At 53.1% G+C, this 14,819-nt stretch overlaps 1 protein-coding gene across 4 annotated transcripts in view; it reads right to left on the bottom strand.

The window, feature by feature from the left end:
* FAXDC2 (fatty acid hydroxylase domain containing 2) overlaps positions 1–14,819 on the bottom strand; it is a 707,939-nt gene that overhangs the window by 451,574 nt on the left and 241,546 nt on the right. The window lies entirely within an intron of this gene.

Below are 14,819 nucleotides of genomic sequence, written 5' to 3'. Positions count from 1 at the left end.
AGGGCACCCTGTGGGATGCCTTTAAGGTGGTGGTGGTGAGGGGAGCGGCCATATCCAAGTCCAAAGGGCTTCAAGGGGAGATAGTGCGAGAGCAACAGGAGACAGAAAAGACATTTATGAAAAATGGGGGCACCTCACAGGAGGAGGCTGAAAGTGTAGGCCAATTACAACAGGCATGCGCTGGGCTATGGGAGAGATTATGCAACCTGAACTATAAAAGAAATACATCGAGAGGCAACACGCGGGGGGAGACAAACCATGGAGGCTGCTCCCCTGGCTATACAAGAACGAGACGAGGACAGCGATTAGAGAAATAACAGGAGAAGAGGGCCAAACCTGGAACACCCAGGAGAGTGTGAAACGAGTGATTCCTTAGATTCTATAAACACCTATACGAAGATACAGGAAAGAAGCCAGAGCGGGAGACTCGGAAGATGCTGGAAGACATTGGACTACCCAAATTGAGCGAGGAAGAGAGGGAGGACCTAGATGCCCCCATTACAGTAGAGGAATTAGAAACAGTGGTAATACACCTGCCCACGAGCAAACCCCTGGGGCGGACGGGCTCCCTAGTGAATTCTATAAAAAACATACAGACAAGAAGTGCTCCCCCCGCTACAAGCAATGTTAAATGAGGCCTTGGGAGGTGGTAATTATTCCTCTCCTTAAACCTGACATGCCAAGCACAGACTGCGGATCGTACAGACCGCTGTCCATGCTAAATCAGGACAGCAAAATTCTCACGTCGGTGCTGGCAAACCGACTTAAGCGGGTAATATATAAACTCATACATCCTGATGAAACCGGTTATGTCCCAGGCAGGAACATATTTGATATCCACAGGAGGCTTCACCATATTATAGAACAGGCAGAGGGTGACCCCAGTGAAATAGCGGTAGTCTCGCTAGATGCAGTGAAAGCCTTTGACTCCGTAAAATGACCTTGGATGATGGTGGCCCTGAAAGAATATGTGATGGGACCAGGGTACCTGCGATGGGTGAAAATGGTGTACAGCTCCCAAACAGCCAGGGTCAAAACAGGAGCGATAATTCGGATAAATAGCAGCTTAGTAGAGGCACAAGACAGAGCTGCCTGTGGTCCCTGATGCTGTACATCCTTGCCTTAGAGCCAATAGCTATCGGTTTGAGACAGCAGTATGAAGAAATAGGGGTCCGTACTAAGGGGGGACCGCACTTGATCTCATTGTACGCAAATGATATGCTGCTATACCCAGAGGAAAACTTGCAGTATACTTGCAGTATATCTTGGAGGTGATGGAGCGATACACAACTCTCAGGCATAGCGGTAAACCCCAAAGAAATCGTGCATGTTCCCCCCTGGGCAGGTATAGAGGAGCTCCGCAGGAGAGTCTACCTATCTTGCAGATAGCCTGCCAGAGCAGAACATTTAGATACCTGGGGTTGAACATATATCACAGAACACGTATGATAGAGGGTGTATAAACCTGCCGAACTTCGAGACATATCACATGGCAGCGCAGCTACAATATGTTACTAGGTGGCTGTTGGAAGATGCGAAAGCAGAATCTAGCCTGCTGAGGGGCGAATGCGACCCTTATTTCCTGAAAGAACTGATATGGTTACCCAAACCGGAGATGCATGGGCGATCGAGATTGTTGGTACTGGGGTGGAAGATGTGGCAAAAAGCGTGTCGAGCTATAGGAAACCTGACCCCATGCTCCCCGCAGGCGCCACTGGTGGCCCTACACGTGGTGGATGAGCAACTGAGGAAAGGGATCTGCAAATACTGGGAGCCGGTAGGCCTAGCGACCTTGGGGGATATATGGCAAGAGGGGCAGGCACTGGACTTTCAAACGATAGTGGATGAAACCGGGATACATACGGGGCAATATATCACATATAGCAGAATAATCAAACGGGTGAAAGACGTGGCCCGAAAGAACAATAGCAGAACAACCTGATACCGCCATAGAAACTATGTACGATATCTTGGAGGGAGAGCATGAGACATCTCGGATCTACAAACTGGTAATGTCCACAGTGGGCAAGGAGCTGCTCCAATTGAGACAGGACTGAGAGGAGGAGGCGGGACAATCTATGCAAGATGGACAGTGGGAAAGAGATCAGAGATGCCACAAAAAGGTGTCCAGGAACGCAGGGCTACAGCAGATTCAGTTATGTCACCCACAGGGCGTACATGTCTCCTCGAAAGATTGCTAGGTTTGGAAGTGCAGAAGTATAAAAATGTCCTAAGTGCAGGAAGGTGTATGCAGGGATGATCCAAATGTTCTGGGTGTGCCCGGAGGTGGGAACATTTTGGGAAGAAATCAAGCTGCGACTAATTGAAAAGGGAATCAACCTAGATGTAGAATCGGTGTGGGCGTGCATGATGGGGGGGATTTACTAGACCACGCAACCTGGAACACGTTTGTAAACTCAAGGACCTGGCCTACATTTTGGCCAAAAGGCTAATAGCCATGAGCTGGAAAGCAGCCGGCAGACCCAGATTAGAGGTATGGTGGAATGATCTCCTGAAATGGGCAGACGCCGAGGCAGTGGCATGGTACGAGGCAGCTAACAGGGGGGAGGATGAAGAGGTAGGACCTCTGATAGCATGGAGACAGATGGTAGCCACACTGTCAGGATCCTCCCGGCCCAACTCCAGTGAACGAGATACAACCGAGAGCAGCAAAGGGGACTAACACCAAGAGAAGGGAAGCCCGGAGAATGAGGTGGAAGCTCGAGTTAAAATGGGGGGAGCGGGGAAATACATTAATGAATAAAATGCAAATGTATGCTAAAAAACTTGTAACTGAAAATGTTGGGTGTGATGGTTAAGTTTTGTGTGTTATGAAAGCCAATAAAACTTGTTTTTAAAAAAAAGGTTAGATGCATAGGATTTTTTTTTTTTACAATCGTTCAACGTATGCTTATAACAAATTGCCTGATAGATGGGACAATAAAATGTTTGAGCGCACTATTCCTTCAAGTTCAGGAGCACGCGACACATCTGTCACGTGTAACTAAGTCCCTTAACAGAATATCCTGAAAGCCCAATGTCGCAAACCAATAATACATATCCGCACATCGCATTACAAACCATGGGGAAGGGGTGTAGGTCCCAGAGATACAGCAGGTCCATACCCGCCAATACCACACAAGCAACGGGCAGATAGGCACACTTCACCTCATAGATCCCAGACCAGAAGATTCTTTAGTGACTAGGCCTTCACCCCTTGCTAGTACTGCCCCACTCCACATAACCCTCAGCAATGACCAAGATAATGAGTGCCACGAGGTTGGGTGTACAGCAGTGGTGGGCGCTTTACAAACCTCTGCAACATAACATACAGGCAGCCTCACCGCTGCACCTTGTTTGCACAGATGGCCACCATCAACACTCCCACTGCTCACACTCAGAGCACTTGGGCACCCACTTTGCACCGGGAAAGGTGTTGCTCCGAACACCCAGGATCATCCCAGGGCACCCACAACCATCTTGATTCCCCTTCACCAATGAACCCCCTTGTTCCCTCAAAAATTATTGGCTAATGCAGCGAAAAGGGGAAATTCCCACTGAGAGATTGGTGCCCCAGAAAGGGCAGTGAGCCTAGAATATGGTCACTCGATGGCACAAGCCAGCGCACTTTCACCCCACTTCCCTGGGAATTTACCCATGCCAACCTCTGCCCCAAGCGTGGTGGAGGAAGGGGCATGTCGAATTGCTCAACTACAGATTTACAGAGTTACAGATTAGCAACTGGTGGCGCTGATGCATGTGTGACTTGCCTCGGATGGATTATATCCAGCATGGGTAGCATGCAGCAAGTCTGTGTGTGGGCAGAGGGAGTGTGAAAAAGCAGGGTAAAATGAGAGTCAGTCGGGAGATTTGCAAATTCAGAGGGTCTTCGGGGCAAGTGTTAAGGTTCATGGAGGGCTTCAAGCCCTACCCGGATATAAAGAGCCAGTGAGACAAGGCCGAGCCCATCGTCAAGTGCATAGTCGCCATGCTGTCTGCCCAGGATAATCACACCATCGTTCCAGTCCTACATGCCATATCCCGCACAGGCCAAGGCACTGCTACCGACACACCCATTCGGCGCCAAGACCTCGCCCATCGACCTAGAAGGACACCCAGCTATCAACAGTCGACATGTTAGCTGGCACATTGCTTCACCCGTCACCCCAGAATGACAGGCAGGTGCCGGCACATGGCCTTACACGTCACCCTAAAACGCTGGAAGGCCTTCCTATCAGCAGTCAGGACGCCGTCAAGTGTAGCACCCCGCATCACTCTAGCCATGCAGGTTTGCCTGGCGGTAGCAGCTGCGGTGCAGATACGTGGTCTCACTCAGAACCCCGGAAATGCACAGAGGTCTAGATGGAACAAGTTACTTACCTGTAACTGTTGTTCTCCAGCATGGGTCTGGCATGGATTCACATGCTCATGAATATTCCCCGTCAGGCTGGGAATCCTCGGTAAAGAAAAAAATCAGTATCAGTTTCGTTTCTGATCTGTCTTTCGTAGTAGTAACCAATCACTGATCTCTGCGTCATACTGACCACAGCCAATGACTGCCCTCTACCTAAGCCCTGCCTCTGGCAGCCATCTTCAGATTTGGTAGCACGTGAAGTGGCAGTATGACCAAGTGAAGAGCCGCAGGGGGGTAGGCGGAAGGGTTCGCATATGAATCCATGCCAGACCCTTGCTGGAGAACAAGTTACAGGTAAGTAACTTGTTCCTTCTCCAGCATGTGGTCTGGCATGGATTCACATGCTCATGAATATAAGAATAAATAGCAGTACACACATGCACAACCACGGGGAGTGGCAAAAGGCTCAACATTAAGCAATACAAAAAATTCAACATTAAGCATCTCTTACCTCCTCACCAGGCTCACCTTAAGCGAACAGGTTGCGCAGCACTGCTTGGCCGACCCTGGACTCCTCCCTGGAATCCCGATCGACGCAGTAGAATCTCGTGAAGGTGTGCGTCGACCTCCACGTAGCAGCCCTACAGATGTCCAGCAGGGGCACACCAGATAAGAACGCCGTAGTAGCAGCGATCGCTCTGGTCAAATGGGCTCTCGGACGGCCTGGCAGCGGTCGGTTAGCCAACCGGTGACCGTGCGTGATGCAGCCGGAGAGCCACCCGGAAATAGAAGACTTCGAGAGAGCCTTCCCTTGATTCACAGGTCCAAAGTTCACGAACAGCTGTGATGTCCTCCGGAAACTCTTCGTGCGGTCCACGTAGAACTTCAGCGCTCTAGCCACATCCAGCGAGTGCAAAGTCCTCTCGGCCGGCGACGAAGGAGAGGGGAAGAAAACAGGTAACACCAAGGGCTCGTTAAGATGGAAGTCCGACGGCACCTTGGGCATAAAGGAGGGGTGCGTCCTAAGTACCACCCTCGAGGCATGGAAAGTCAAGTACGGTGCTTTGCAGGATAGGGCCTGTATCTCTCCCACTCGTCGTGCGGAGGTAATGGCCACCAGGAACGCAGTCTTCCATGACACAAACTTCATCGGTGCGGAGTGCATCGGCTCGAATGGGGGCCCCATGAGCCTGGTCAGCACCACGTTAAGTTCCCACGCCGGGGCCGGGGCCTTCACCGGCGGGAACGACCGGAACAGTCCTTTCATAAACTCTTACCAGTCGATGGGACCACAGGGACGTCCGTCCTGTGGATCTGGTATATCTGGAGATCGCCGCCAGATGAATCTTAATGGAGGCATGGGCTAGCCCAGCCTTTGCCAGCGATAGCAGGTACGGCAGCACTTGAGGGGCCGTAATCCGTAGGGGGTTGATCTTCTGTGCTCGGCACCAGATAGAGAACCTCTTCCACTTATGACCGTAGCATTTGAGAGTCGAGGACGCCCTGGCCTTTGCAAGAACCTCTCTGCAATCGGCCGGTATATCGTAGCCTCCAAACTCTAGCGCTGCAGGAGCCAAGCCTGCAGGTTCAGCGACGCCGGGTCGTGGTGGAAGATGGCGCCTCCTTCTCTGGAGAGAAGGTCCGCGTCCGCCGACAGCTTGATGGGAGGGGACGTTGACAAGTCCAGAAGGTCCGGGAACCAGATCTGCCTCGGCCACGCCGGTGCGACGAGGATCATCCTGCACTGGGACCTCTTGAGCTGGCTGATGAGTCGAAGCAGCAACGGCAACGGAGGGAACGCATACAGGTATAGGCCGTCCCAGGGGAACGAGAACGCATCGCCCATGCTTCTCGGCTGGGGAAACCTGCTGGCGAACCTCTTGCACTTCGAGTTCGTCGCTGTTGCGAACAGGTCGATTTGGGGTTTGCCCCATCGTCGGAAGAGTTGATCCACCTGATCCTGGCGCAGTTCCCACTCGTGACACGCGCACAGCTCCCTGCTGAGCGAGTCGGCGATGGTGTTTCTTTCTCCTGCCAGGTGGAAGGGAACCAGGAACATCCCCTGGGCGACCGCCCAGTGCCACAGATCCTGTGCCTCCTTGGATAGGGCTGGGGATCTGGTGCATCCCTGCTTCCGTATGTAAAACATTGTCGTGGTGTTGTCCGTGAAGATCCGCACCACCTTGCCCTTGAGCGACGGGAGGAACGATTTGAGAGCCCAGAACACGGCTCGGAGTTCCAGGACGTTGATGTGCAGGAGCCTCTCCTCCGGGAGCCAGAGGCCTCTTGCGTGGAGATCTCTGGTGTGGGCGCCCCAACCTTCCAGGGAGGCGTCCGTCGTCACCGTCTCCTGGTACGCCGGCGTCTGAAAGTCCTTGCCCGCCGTGAGGTGCGCTCGAACGCCCCACCACTGGATAGCCCGCCGGAACACCTCGTTGAGGGGGACCCGGTCTTCGAAGGTACCCGTCGCCTGCATCCAACGGGCGTCGAGCAGAGGCGCACCAAGTCGATGCAAGAGGACATCATCCCCAGGAGGGACCTCACCCTGGCCACGTCCGTGGCTAGCAGGCGCTGCACTTTGCCTAGAATGGTCTTCGTCCGTTCTTCCGACGGGGCCGCCAGGCGCCTCACCGTATCGAGCTTTGCCCCCAGAAACAGGGCCACCTGCGACGGCACCAGGTGGGACTTTGGGTAGTTTATGGAGAATCCCAGGTCTGTGAGTAGCTGGACGGTCCTCGCAGTGTGTTCGACGGCGAGTTTCCTCGTCCTCGAGCGGATGAGCCAGTCGTCTAGGTAGGGGTAGACGTGAATCCCCTGCAGGCGCAGCCACTGGTGCTAGGCACTTGGTAAAGACCCTGGGGGCCGACTTCAATCCGAACGGCAGTGCTCTGAATTGGTATTGGCGTCCCTGGACGACGAACCTGAGGAACTTTCGGTGACTTTTGAGGATGGGAACGTGGAAGTATGCATCCTCCAGGTCCGACGACGATAGAAAGTCGCCTTCCTCCAGCTGTCCCAGTACGTGCTGGAGGGTGACCATCCTGAACTTTTGTGATTTGATGTATTTGTTCAGACGACGAAGGTCCAGGATGGGGCGCCAGCCGCCCGTCTTCTTCCTGACGAGGAAGTACCTTGAGTACACCCCGGAGCCCCGGAGCCTCTTCGGGACAAGCTCGATGGCGCCTTTCCTGAGCATCGCCCGTACTTCCAACAGCAGTTGCGGGATGTGATTTTCCTTCCTGGCCACAGGTGGAACGTGAGGGCACTTCTTCAGGAATTCGATAGAGTGTCCTCTTGCCAGGGTATCCAGCACCCAACGGTCGGTGGAGATGGACTTCCACACGCCGATGAAATTCGCCATCCAGCCTCCCACGGGGGTGCTTCGGTGGGGGCCCGAGACCACGGCCGGTTCAGTCCTGCTTGGAGGTGGTGGCCTTGCCGCCCTGGCCACCTTGCCGACGGCGGCGAGGCACTCCCTGCTTGCCGCGACCCCTGTAGGCCTCCTGAGACGAGGAGCGTGCCGCCTGGCGGTAGGACGACGAGCCACCGCTGGATCCCTTGGAGGCACCCTGTCTGCCTCCGGAGCTCCGAAAGGGCCGTCGTTGCTGAAGGGCTCCTAGGGCGCGGGCCGTCTCCGTGTCCGTTTTTATGGCTTGGAGGGATTCGTCCACCGCCTTCCCGAACAAGTTGCTGCCGTCGAACGGCATGTCCAACACCCTGGTCTGGACGTCCTGACGGAAGTCGGTCGCCCGAAGCCAACCCTGTCGTCGTAGGCAAACACCGTTGCCCAGCTGGCGGAACCCGGTATCGGCAATATCGGTTGCCACCGTTATGGCGTGGTCCGACGCCACCTCCCCCTCTTGCAGTATTTCCAGGGCCTCGGACCTCTTGTCGTCCGGCAGGAAGTCCAATGTGGGGGCCAGCTTAAACCAGCGCTCCCTGTCGTAACGGGCCACGATCGCCAGGGCGTTGGCCGCTTTGATCGTCGTCGCCGCAGGCGAAATGACCCGCCGCCCCATGGCGTCCAACTTCTTTCCCTCGCCGTCCGGCGGGGAATTAGACGTTGAGGCTCCTGACCCCGCCGCTTTCTTCTTAGCCGCCGCCGAGACGACCGAGTCTGGCGTTGGCTGGGCCCTGAGGCACAGGGGAGCGGTGTCGGGGACCCGGTACTTCTTCTCGTACCGGTCCCGTTTGGCTGGTGCCGTGGAGGGGTTCTTGAGAACCGACAGGCCCTCCTCCCAGATGTCATCGATTAGGGGCACCGCGATGACCGTCTTCCTCTTGGCCTCCCGGCGCTGATAGAGGAAACCTTCCTTTTTCTGCTCCTCCGGGCAGAGCTGGAACAATTCGGACGCCCTGGCGATCATGGCGTGGAATGAGCCAATCTCGTCGGGCGGCGAGGCCCGTGCGACGGGAGACCCGTTCTGTCGTCGTCGCCCTCAGAACCCGTCGTCGAGCCCAACGCACCGTCATCTCCCGACTCGTGGGAGGATGAGGAGGGAACTGTAGGCCTCACAGGGGTGAGCGGAGGAGAGGGTTGGGTCCTCCTTCGTTTGTTCTGAGGACTTCCCGACGGGCCAGGTTGTGGGTCCTCCGGCCTGGGCCGTGGGAATCTCGTCCTTATCTCAGAGCATAAGGACTGGATGGCAGACAAAATGGCCGCCGAGCCATCCTGAGGCCTAGGATCCGGCCGCGCCGGAAGGGAAGGCCGCTCTTCCTCACCATCGTCGTCTTCCTCGGTTATCTCCCGAGGATCTTCCTGACGGGATCGAACCTTCTCGAATTGGACTTCGAGGTTCCTCACGGCCTCGGTCAGTTCCTCCTCCGAGGCTGACTCCGAGCTCGAGGAGGGCACCGTGCCCCCCCTCGCTTCTTCCATCATGGGGGCCACGACGATGGGCTGAAAAGAGGATTCCCTCCTTGGCGGCAGGGAAACTCTAGTCCCAGAGGCAGTCTCCACTGGCGGTGTCTCTGCCGGCTTGGCCAGAGTCGCCGCGATAGCCTCGATAGAGGCCTTCGCCTGCTGGGTAGGGGCCTTCACCACCGGTGCATCCAGGGCCTTCTCCTTCGGGGGAGGGGCGACGCCTCGCTCCCCCACTTCCGAGATCGGACGGGGCTTCTCCCGAAGCTTACCCGGGGTCTCGGACTTTCTCTTCCCCGAACCGGAGAGTTGGCTCGTGGTTGACGGTGCCGGGGAAGGTGTGCCCTGCCTGGCGACTTAAGAGCCCGACCTTTCGGCGCTCCCGGAGCCAGCGGACTCGCAGCGCTTGGCCTGGTGTTGGGCCCCCGTCGCCGGGACGCCTGCACAGGACTTAGAAGCCCGCTCGGACCCTTTCTTCTTCTTCTCACCCGTCGAGCCCTTCTCCAACCAGCTTGCGAGACGGGATCGACGGTCCCTCATGGTCCGCTCCGACAAGTTCTTGCAGAACTGGCAGTCCTTCTCTACATGAGTCTTGTCCCCATGAAGACAGTAGAGGCATCGCGAATGTTCGTCTTCCTTAAACACATTCTGCAGCCCGCATCCAGGGCAGCTGCGAAACAGCTTGGGTCCGGGTGACGAACTCGCATCCTGGGCCATCTCGAAGTAGGCCGCGAATCTTCTGGAATCCTCCAAGAAGTTGATTCGACGAAATCTTCACCCTTGAGGGGCGTAGGAAAATCCCGCAACGGGTAGCCGTTAACGGGAGTAGAAACGGTGGAGCTTGAGGCTCGATTAACCGAAAAAAAATTGAAAAATCACCTGAAAAAGCGCGAAACACGCAGTAAAAGCTCGAGAGCTAAGCACGAGGACTCCCAACACTTGAACGCGTGGTAAAAATCTGAAGATGGCTGCCAGAGGCGGGGCTTAGGTAGAGGGCAGTCATTGGCTGTGGTCAGTATGACGCAGAGATCAGTGATTGGTTACTACTACGAAAGACAGATCAGAAACAAAACTGATACTTATTTTTTTTCTTTACCGAGGATTCCCAGCCTGACGACGGGGAATATTCATGAGCATGTGAATCCATGCCAGACCCCATGCTGGAGAAGTTGGGTTGTTCACCCGGTGCCCTAAAAAGACCTCTGCAATAGTGGTCACTCAGGGTGCTTTCCGGGTACTCACATACATGCCTGAACTGTACACATTGGGGTGCTGGCGTCGGTCCTCGAAGCTTCCTTCATCTGTTCACTGTCTCCCTCGCACGCTGTGAGAGCTGTATTCGCCACCAATCTCGACAAGAGTGGAGCACTGCCTGGGTGCCAAATGAATCCTATACCACCACTGGACAAACCACGTCTAAGGTTGAGAGAAAAAGCCAATCTCAGTGGCCCAGGTTCTGTATTGATGCCAACGGAGGGAGAAGTGTTCTAGCTTGGTGTCTTTTTGGTGTGGTTGAACAGGACACCTGGTGTCTGTGATCTCAGAGTGCGTGTGGTGTCAAGGTGGAGTGTTGGGTTCCAGGAATGACAGTTGAAGAGAAAGGTGTGGGGGACCAGTGTTGCTGTATATGCGACCTACCTGCCCTGCATCTATCATCCAGCGCGTTTGGGGGACCAGCGGACAATAAACCATACTTGTACAAGAGTACTCGCCATATCTTGTGTCTTCGGTGCACCGGTCAGGCCATATGTCCAGTGCACACATACGCAGTCTCGGGAGACTAGCTCAGGGGCACAACCCGGTCGCCTTAGAAATGAAACGATGCAACCAAGGTTCGAGCCCGGGTCCACGCTAAGAAACCTCTGGGCCTTAAGCGCGTTATAAATAACCAAATGTAATTATTATAGTCCATTGCTTAGAGTGCCACGTATCAAAGAGAAGGCCACACGCTTTACGCTTGGGAAGACTCACACGAGGCATGACGCCAGGCAGTTACCCCACGACATCTTAGTGGGCGCACAAAACCGATTTATGTTCACTAGGCTAACAATCAAACATCGTTACAATGGTGTCAATACTGCCCGAAACTGCCGCCTCTTGGAATGCCATTTCCTCATTCCCCAGGCAGGTCACGTGCAGAGATCCGGGGCGCTTTGTGTTGTTAGCCTGCGCTTCCTGGAAAGATTTGGCATGCATAGTTCTGCGTATTTGCAATCAAACAAATGAAGTTACTTTCCTGTAACGCTGTATTTCAGCTTGGCGTACGGTATAAATGCACGTACATGGTACATAAGAAAGATTCACGCTGCGTAAAAATACAGCAGGTGCAGTCGCCGCGCTCGAGTTCTTTTTTTTGCCCCAGCAGACCTAACCCGCAGATTCATTCCACAAGCTCGCATCTGGGGCATTGCTGTCTCACCAGAGACCTTTCACCCAGGGGAGCCGGCTTATGAATTTCCGGGGGAGGTCGGGCAAATATAGGAAGTGACACCACCAGCGGTTATATGACCGCATTTGCACGTAGTCGCCAACTTGGTGCGAGGAGGGCGGGGGGACGCTGAACAGGGGAAATATTGGCTAGCATGTACTGCATATACTAAAGTCAATTAAGATGGAGGTTTAAAGCTTCCAGTTGCATTCCAGTAGGCCAACACTGACCCTACTCCACCCCTCTATAATCATCCAGGTTGTAGTAGCCCTCAAAAGGCAGAGCAACACAACTAGGATAGGAGAACAAAATGTCATCCCATCCTGCGAGTGTGTCAAACCTCAGAGCAAAGACTGTGCGTGTGCCTCCTACCTTGGAGCACAATCTCACTAATTTGGTGCAAATCTCGCAAGTGGGTGCATGGGAACCCTATGCGTGTGTGTGGGCTGCAGACCCCGGATCACATGCTCACTTCTTCAGTGTGAAACTCTGGCCAAGGCTCTTTGGGCATGCATTCAGGATGGGTCTCACACCTTTAAACAGTATGATATATTGAGTGGGCACCTCACTCCTTGGAGCATAGTATACCCGTTGTTGGTAATCACACAACTGAAAGTACAGTTTCACTCTTGGTCATCTTAGTGACCCCATGTATATTAATGGAGACAGTCTCCCATCTGGGAAGACAATTATATTTCTGTTAAAACACTATGAATTCTCACTCCAGTTTTCTCGATCTATAAATCCATACCATATTCATTAATTTTGTGCGCAGGGGGGACTTGTGTCTGAGAGCTCATTCTTTCATTCAGGAGAGATAAATGGGTAACAACGCCCTGTATGTGGGATCAGGTAACAAATGACAATTCGGTCTGTTTAAATGTAAAGCAGAGTGGCTGAGAAGTACACGCACTGTGCCATTAAAACTAAAGCAGATGTGGTGGGTGGAAGTGCTGCTTCGGTGGCATCAAGAGTATGCAATTCCCTGCGGGATAGTGTTGGTCATTTCCTATTGAAGTATAGCAGTCCTATTGAGAAGTGCCATTAAAAGTGAAGCCGTCTCTAGGCTGGGTCAGGGCTGCCCCATGTAAAGTGTAGACGCCTCTGTGAAAAGTGGCAGTATTGTCCCAATGGTGAGAAGTGTAGTATTTTCACATTAACTATGCTTGGCACTTTGGGTTATTGAATAGTGCTGTTACATTCTGTGTAATTCCATCCATTTAAATATATTAGCTCTTGTATAACCATGACAGTGTGGAGTTATTCTGATGATGATGAAGATGATAGACTTGCTCAATAGTTCTGGTTCTCTATCATTAAATGTACTTCAGAGTCTCGGGAGGATAGCTCAGGGGCAACATGCTCGCCTTGGAAGCAAGACGACATGGAGCAACACAGGTTCAATCCCTTGGACCGCGCAACACTGGTTCGATTCCTCGGTCCGCGCTTAGAAACCTCTGGGTATTACGTGCATTATAAATAGCCAATTAAAATTCAAATAAATCTGCTGAGAAGTGCTCGGGCCTTGTCAATAAGACTGTAGCAGCTCAACTGAGAAGTGCTGATGTTGTCCCATCAAAAGTATAGCAGCCCCACTAAGATGAACTAGCATTGCCTCAACAAAAGCATATTATTACAATTATAGCATTGCCTCAACAAAAGCATATTATTACAATTATAGAAGCCCTGTTGCCAAGAGGGGTGCACAGATGTACAAATATATCCAACCCAAAAGACTTTTAGAAATTGAGGGACAGACTTGCTTTGCATCTGTGCCTCCATTTCTACAAATCGCTTTGGGTTGGGTATACCTTTACATCCGTGCACCCGGGTGCACAGCATACCCAAACCAAAATGATTTTTAGAAATTGAGGGACAGATGCAAAACAAAAGCCTCTTGCTTTGCATCCGCCCCTCAATTTTTAAAAATCGTTTTTTACCTGGCGCTGGAGTGGGTGGGGGGTGGATGCGGACCACCCTCGTACTCGGCGCTCCTGCTTTCACCGACCCATATCTAAAGAGCAGGAATGGATGGAAAAGGCAGTTCCTCTAATTAGCGCACTTCCCGTGGCCCTGCACTGCTCATAAAAGCCCATGTTGTACCACTAAGCGCCTAGAAGCCTCGCTATTCACCCACCACATCCATAATCTGACTACCTGGTATGCTTCAGCACCCTCGGTAGTTGTTTTCTTTCCAAAATACTGTTACAACACCCAAAAAATGACATGGTGATGCCCCGACTGTGCAGGAAAAGGGGCCTCGGGTCGCTGATCTTTTCACAAGTTGTGCGGCTGTAAAGAGTCAACGTAAAGCCCACAGCTCCTGTTCCCCACATAACAGGCCTTGCACGCTGGCCTGGGCAGACCTGGAAGGGGTGGAGAGAGTGGTCCCCGACCTGTGGGGGAAACACTGACGGGGGGGCGCATGTTATCGTCTGTTTTATAGATGCTAGAACGTGCTTGCTAGTTGTACTCCTCGTGCGTGTAACGCCCGGTGTATCGCCAGGGGCTTGAAACAACGGCCGTACTCCATTTTATCAGCGACACTTACAAAAACACATCGTTTAACGCCCCCAAAAAAAACGGTCCTGTTTTAGCACGTGGGTCACTGGACTGTAGGTATATGAGTTTGCCACATTCCGTGGGTGAGCACCGAGAAGACGCCCCCCCCCCTCATTTCGTGCCCAATAAACGCGAGGGAGCAGGAGCTGTCAAGATGGATTGCCAATATCGCTTGGGGGGTTGCAGAGATGTATTGGAGGGCTCCAAGGACAAGTGGGTGGGCGATTTCAGTAGGGCCGAGTGTAGGCCACCCCCTGCAGTCCCAGTGTTTAATGATCTACCAGGTGCGTCGGGCAACGCCAGCTTCTGAGCGCTTTTATAACTAGGCTTATGATTACCCAACGTAATGGCACTGCATTGATTAATTTCGTAAGGATAGGAGTCCAAGCGCTACAATCACATTCCTTCCCATTGCCAGTTCATATTTAAAAAAAAAGCTGACAGACAACGCGTGAGACCGCACCTGTCACCTGCATGTGTATCATGTATACATACACATGCCTGTAGAGAACAGCAGGTACACTAGCAAATCCACTATTTCCCGGGAAAGCCAAAAGCAAAGCCTTGGTAGAGAACCGGAACAAAGTGGCAGTGAGTGGGTGGGTGGGTGGGTG

This window comes from Ambystoma mexicanum, chromosome 3q, assembly GCF_040938575.1.
Source record: "Ambystoma mexicanum isolate Mex_15411 chromosome 3q, UKY_AmexF1_1, whole genome shotgun sequence".
Classification (NCBI taxonomy): domain Eukaryota; kingdom Metazoa; phylum Chordata; class Amphibia; order Caudata; family Ambystomatidae; genus Ambystoma; species Ambystoma mexicanum.
Note: the sequence above shows the minus strand (reverse complement) of the source record. Positions and strands in the feature narration are given on the sequence as shown.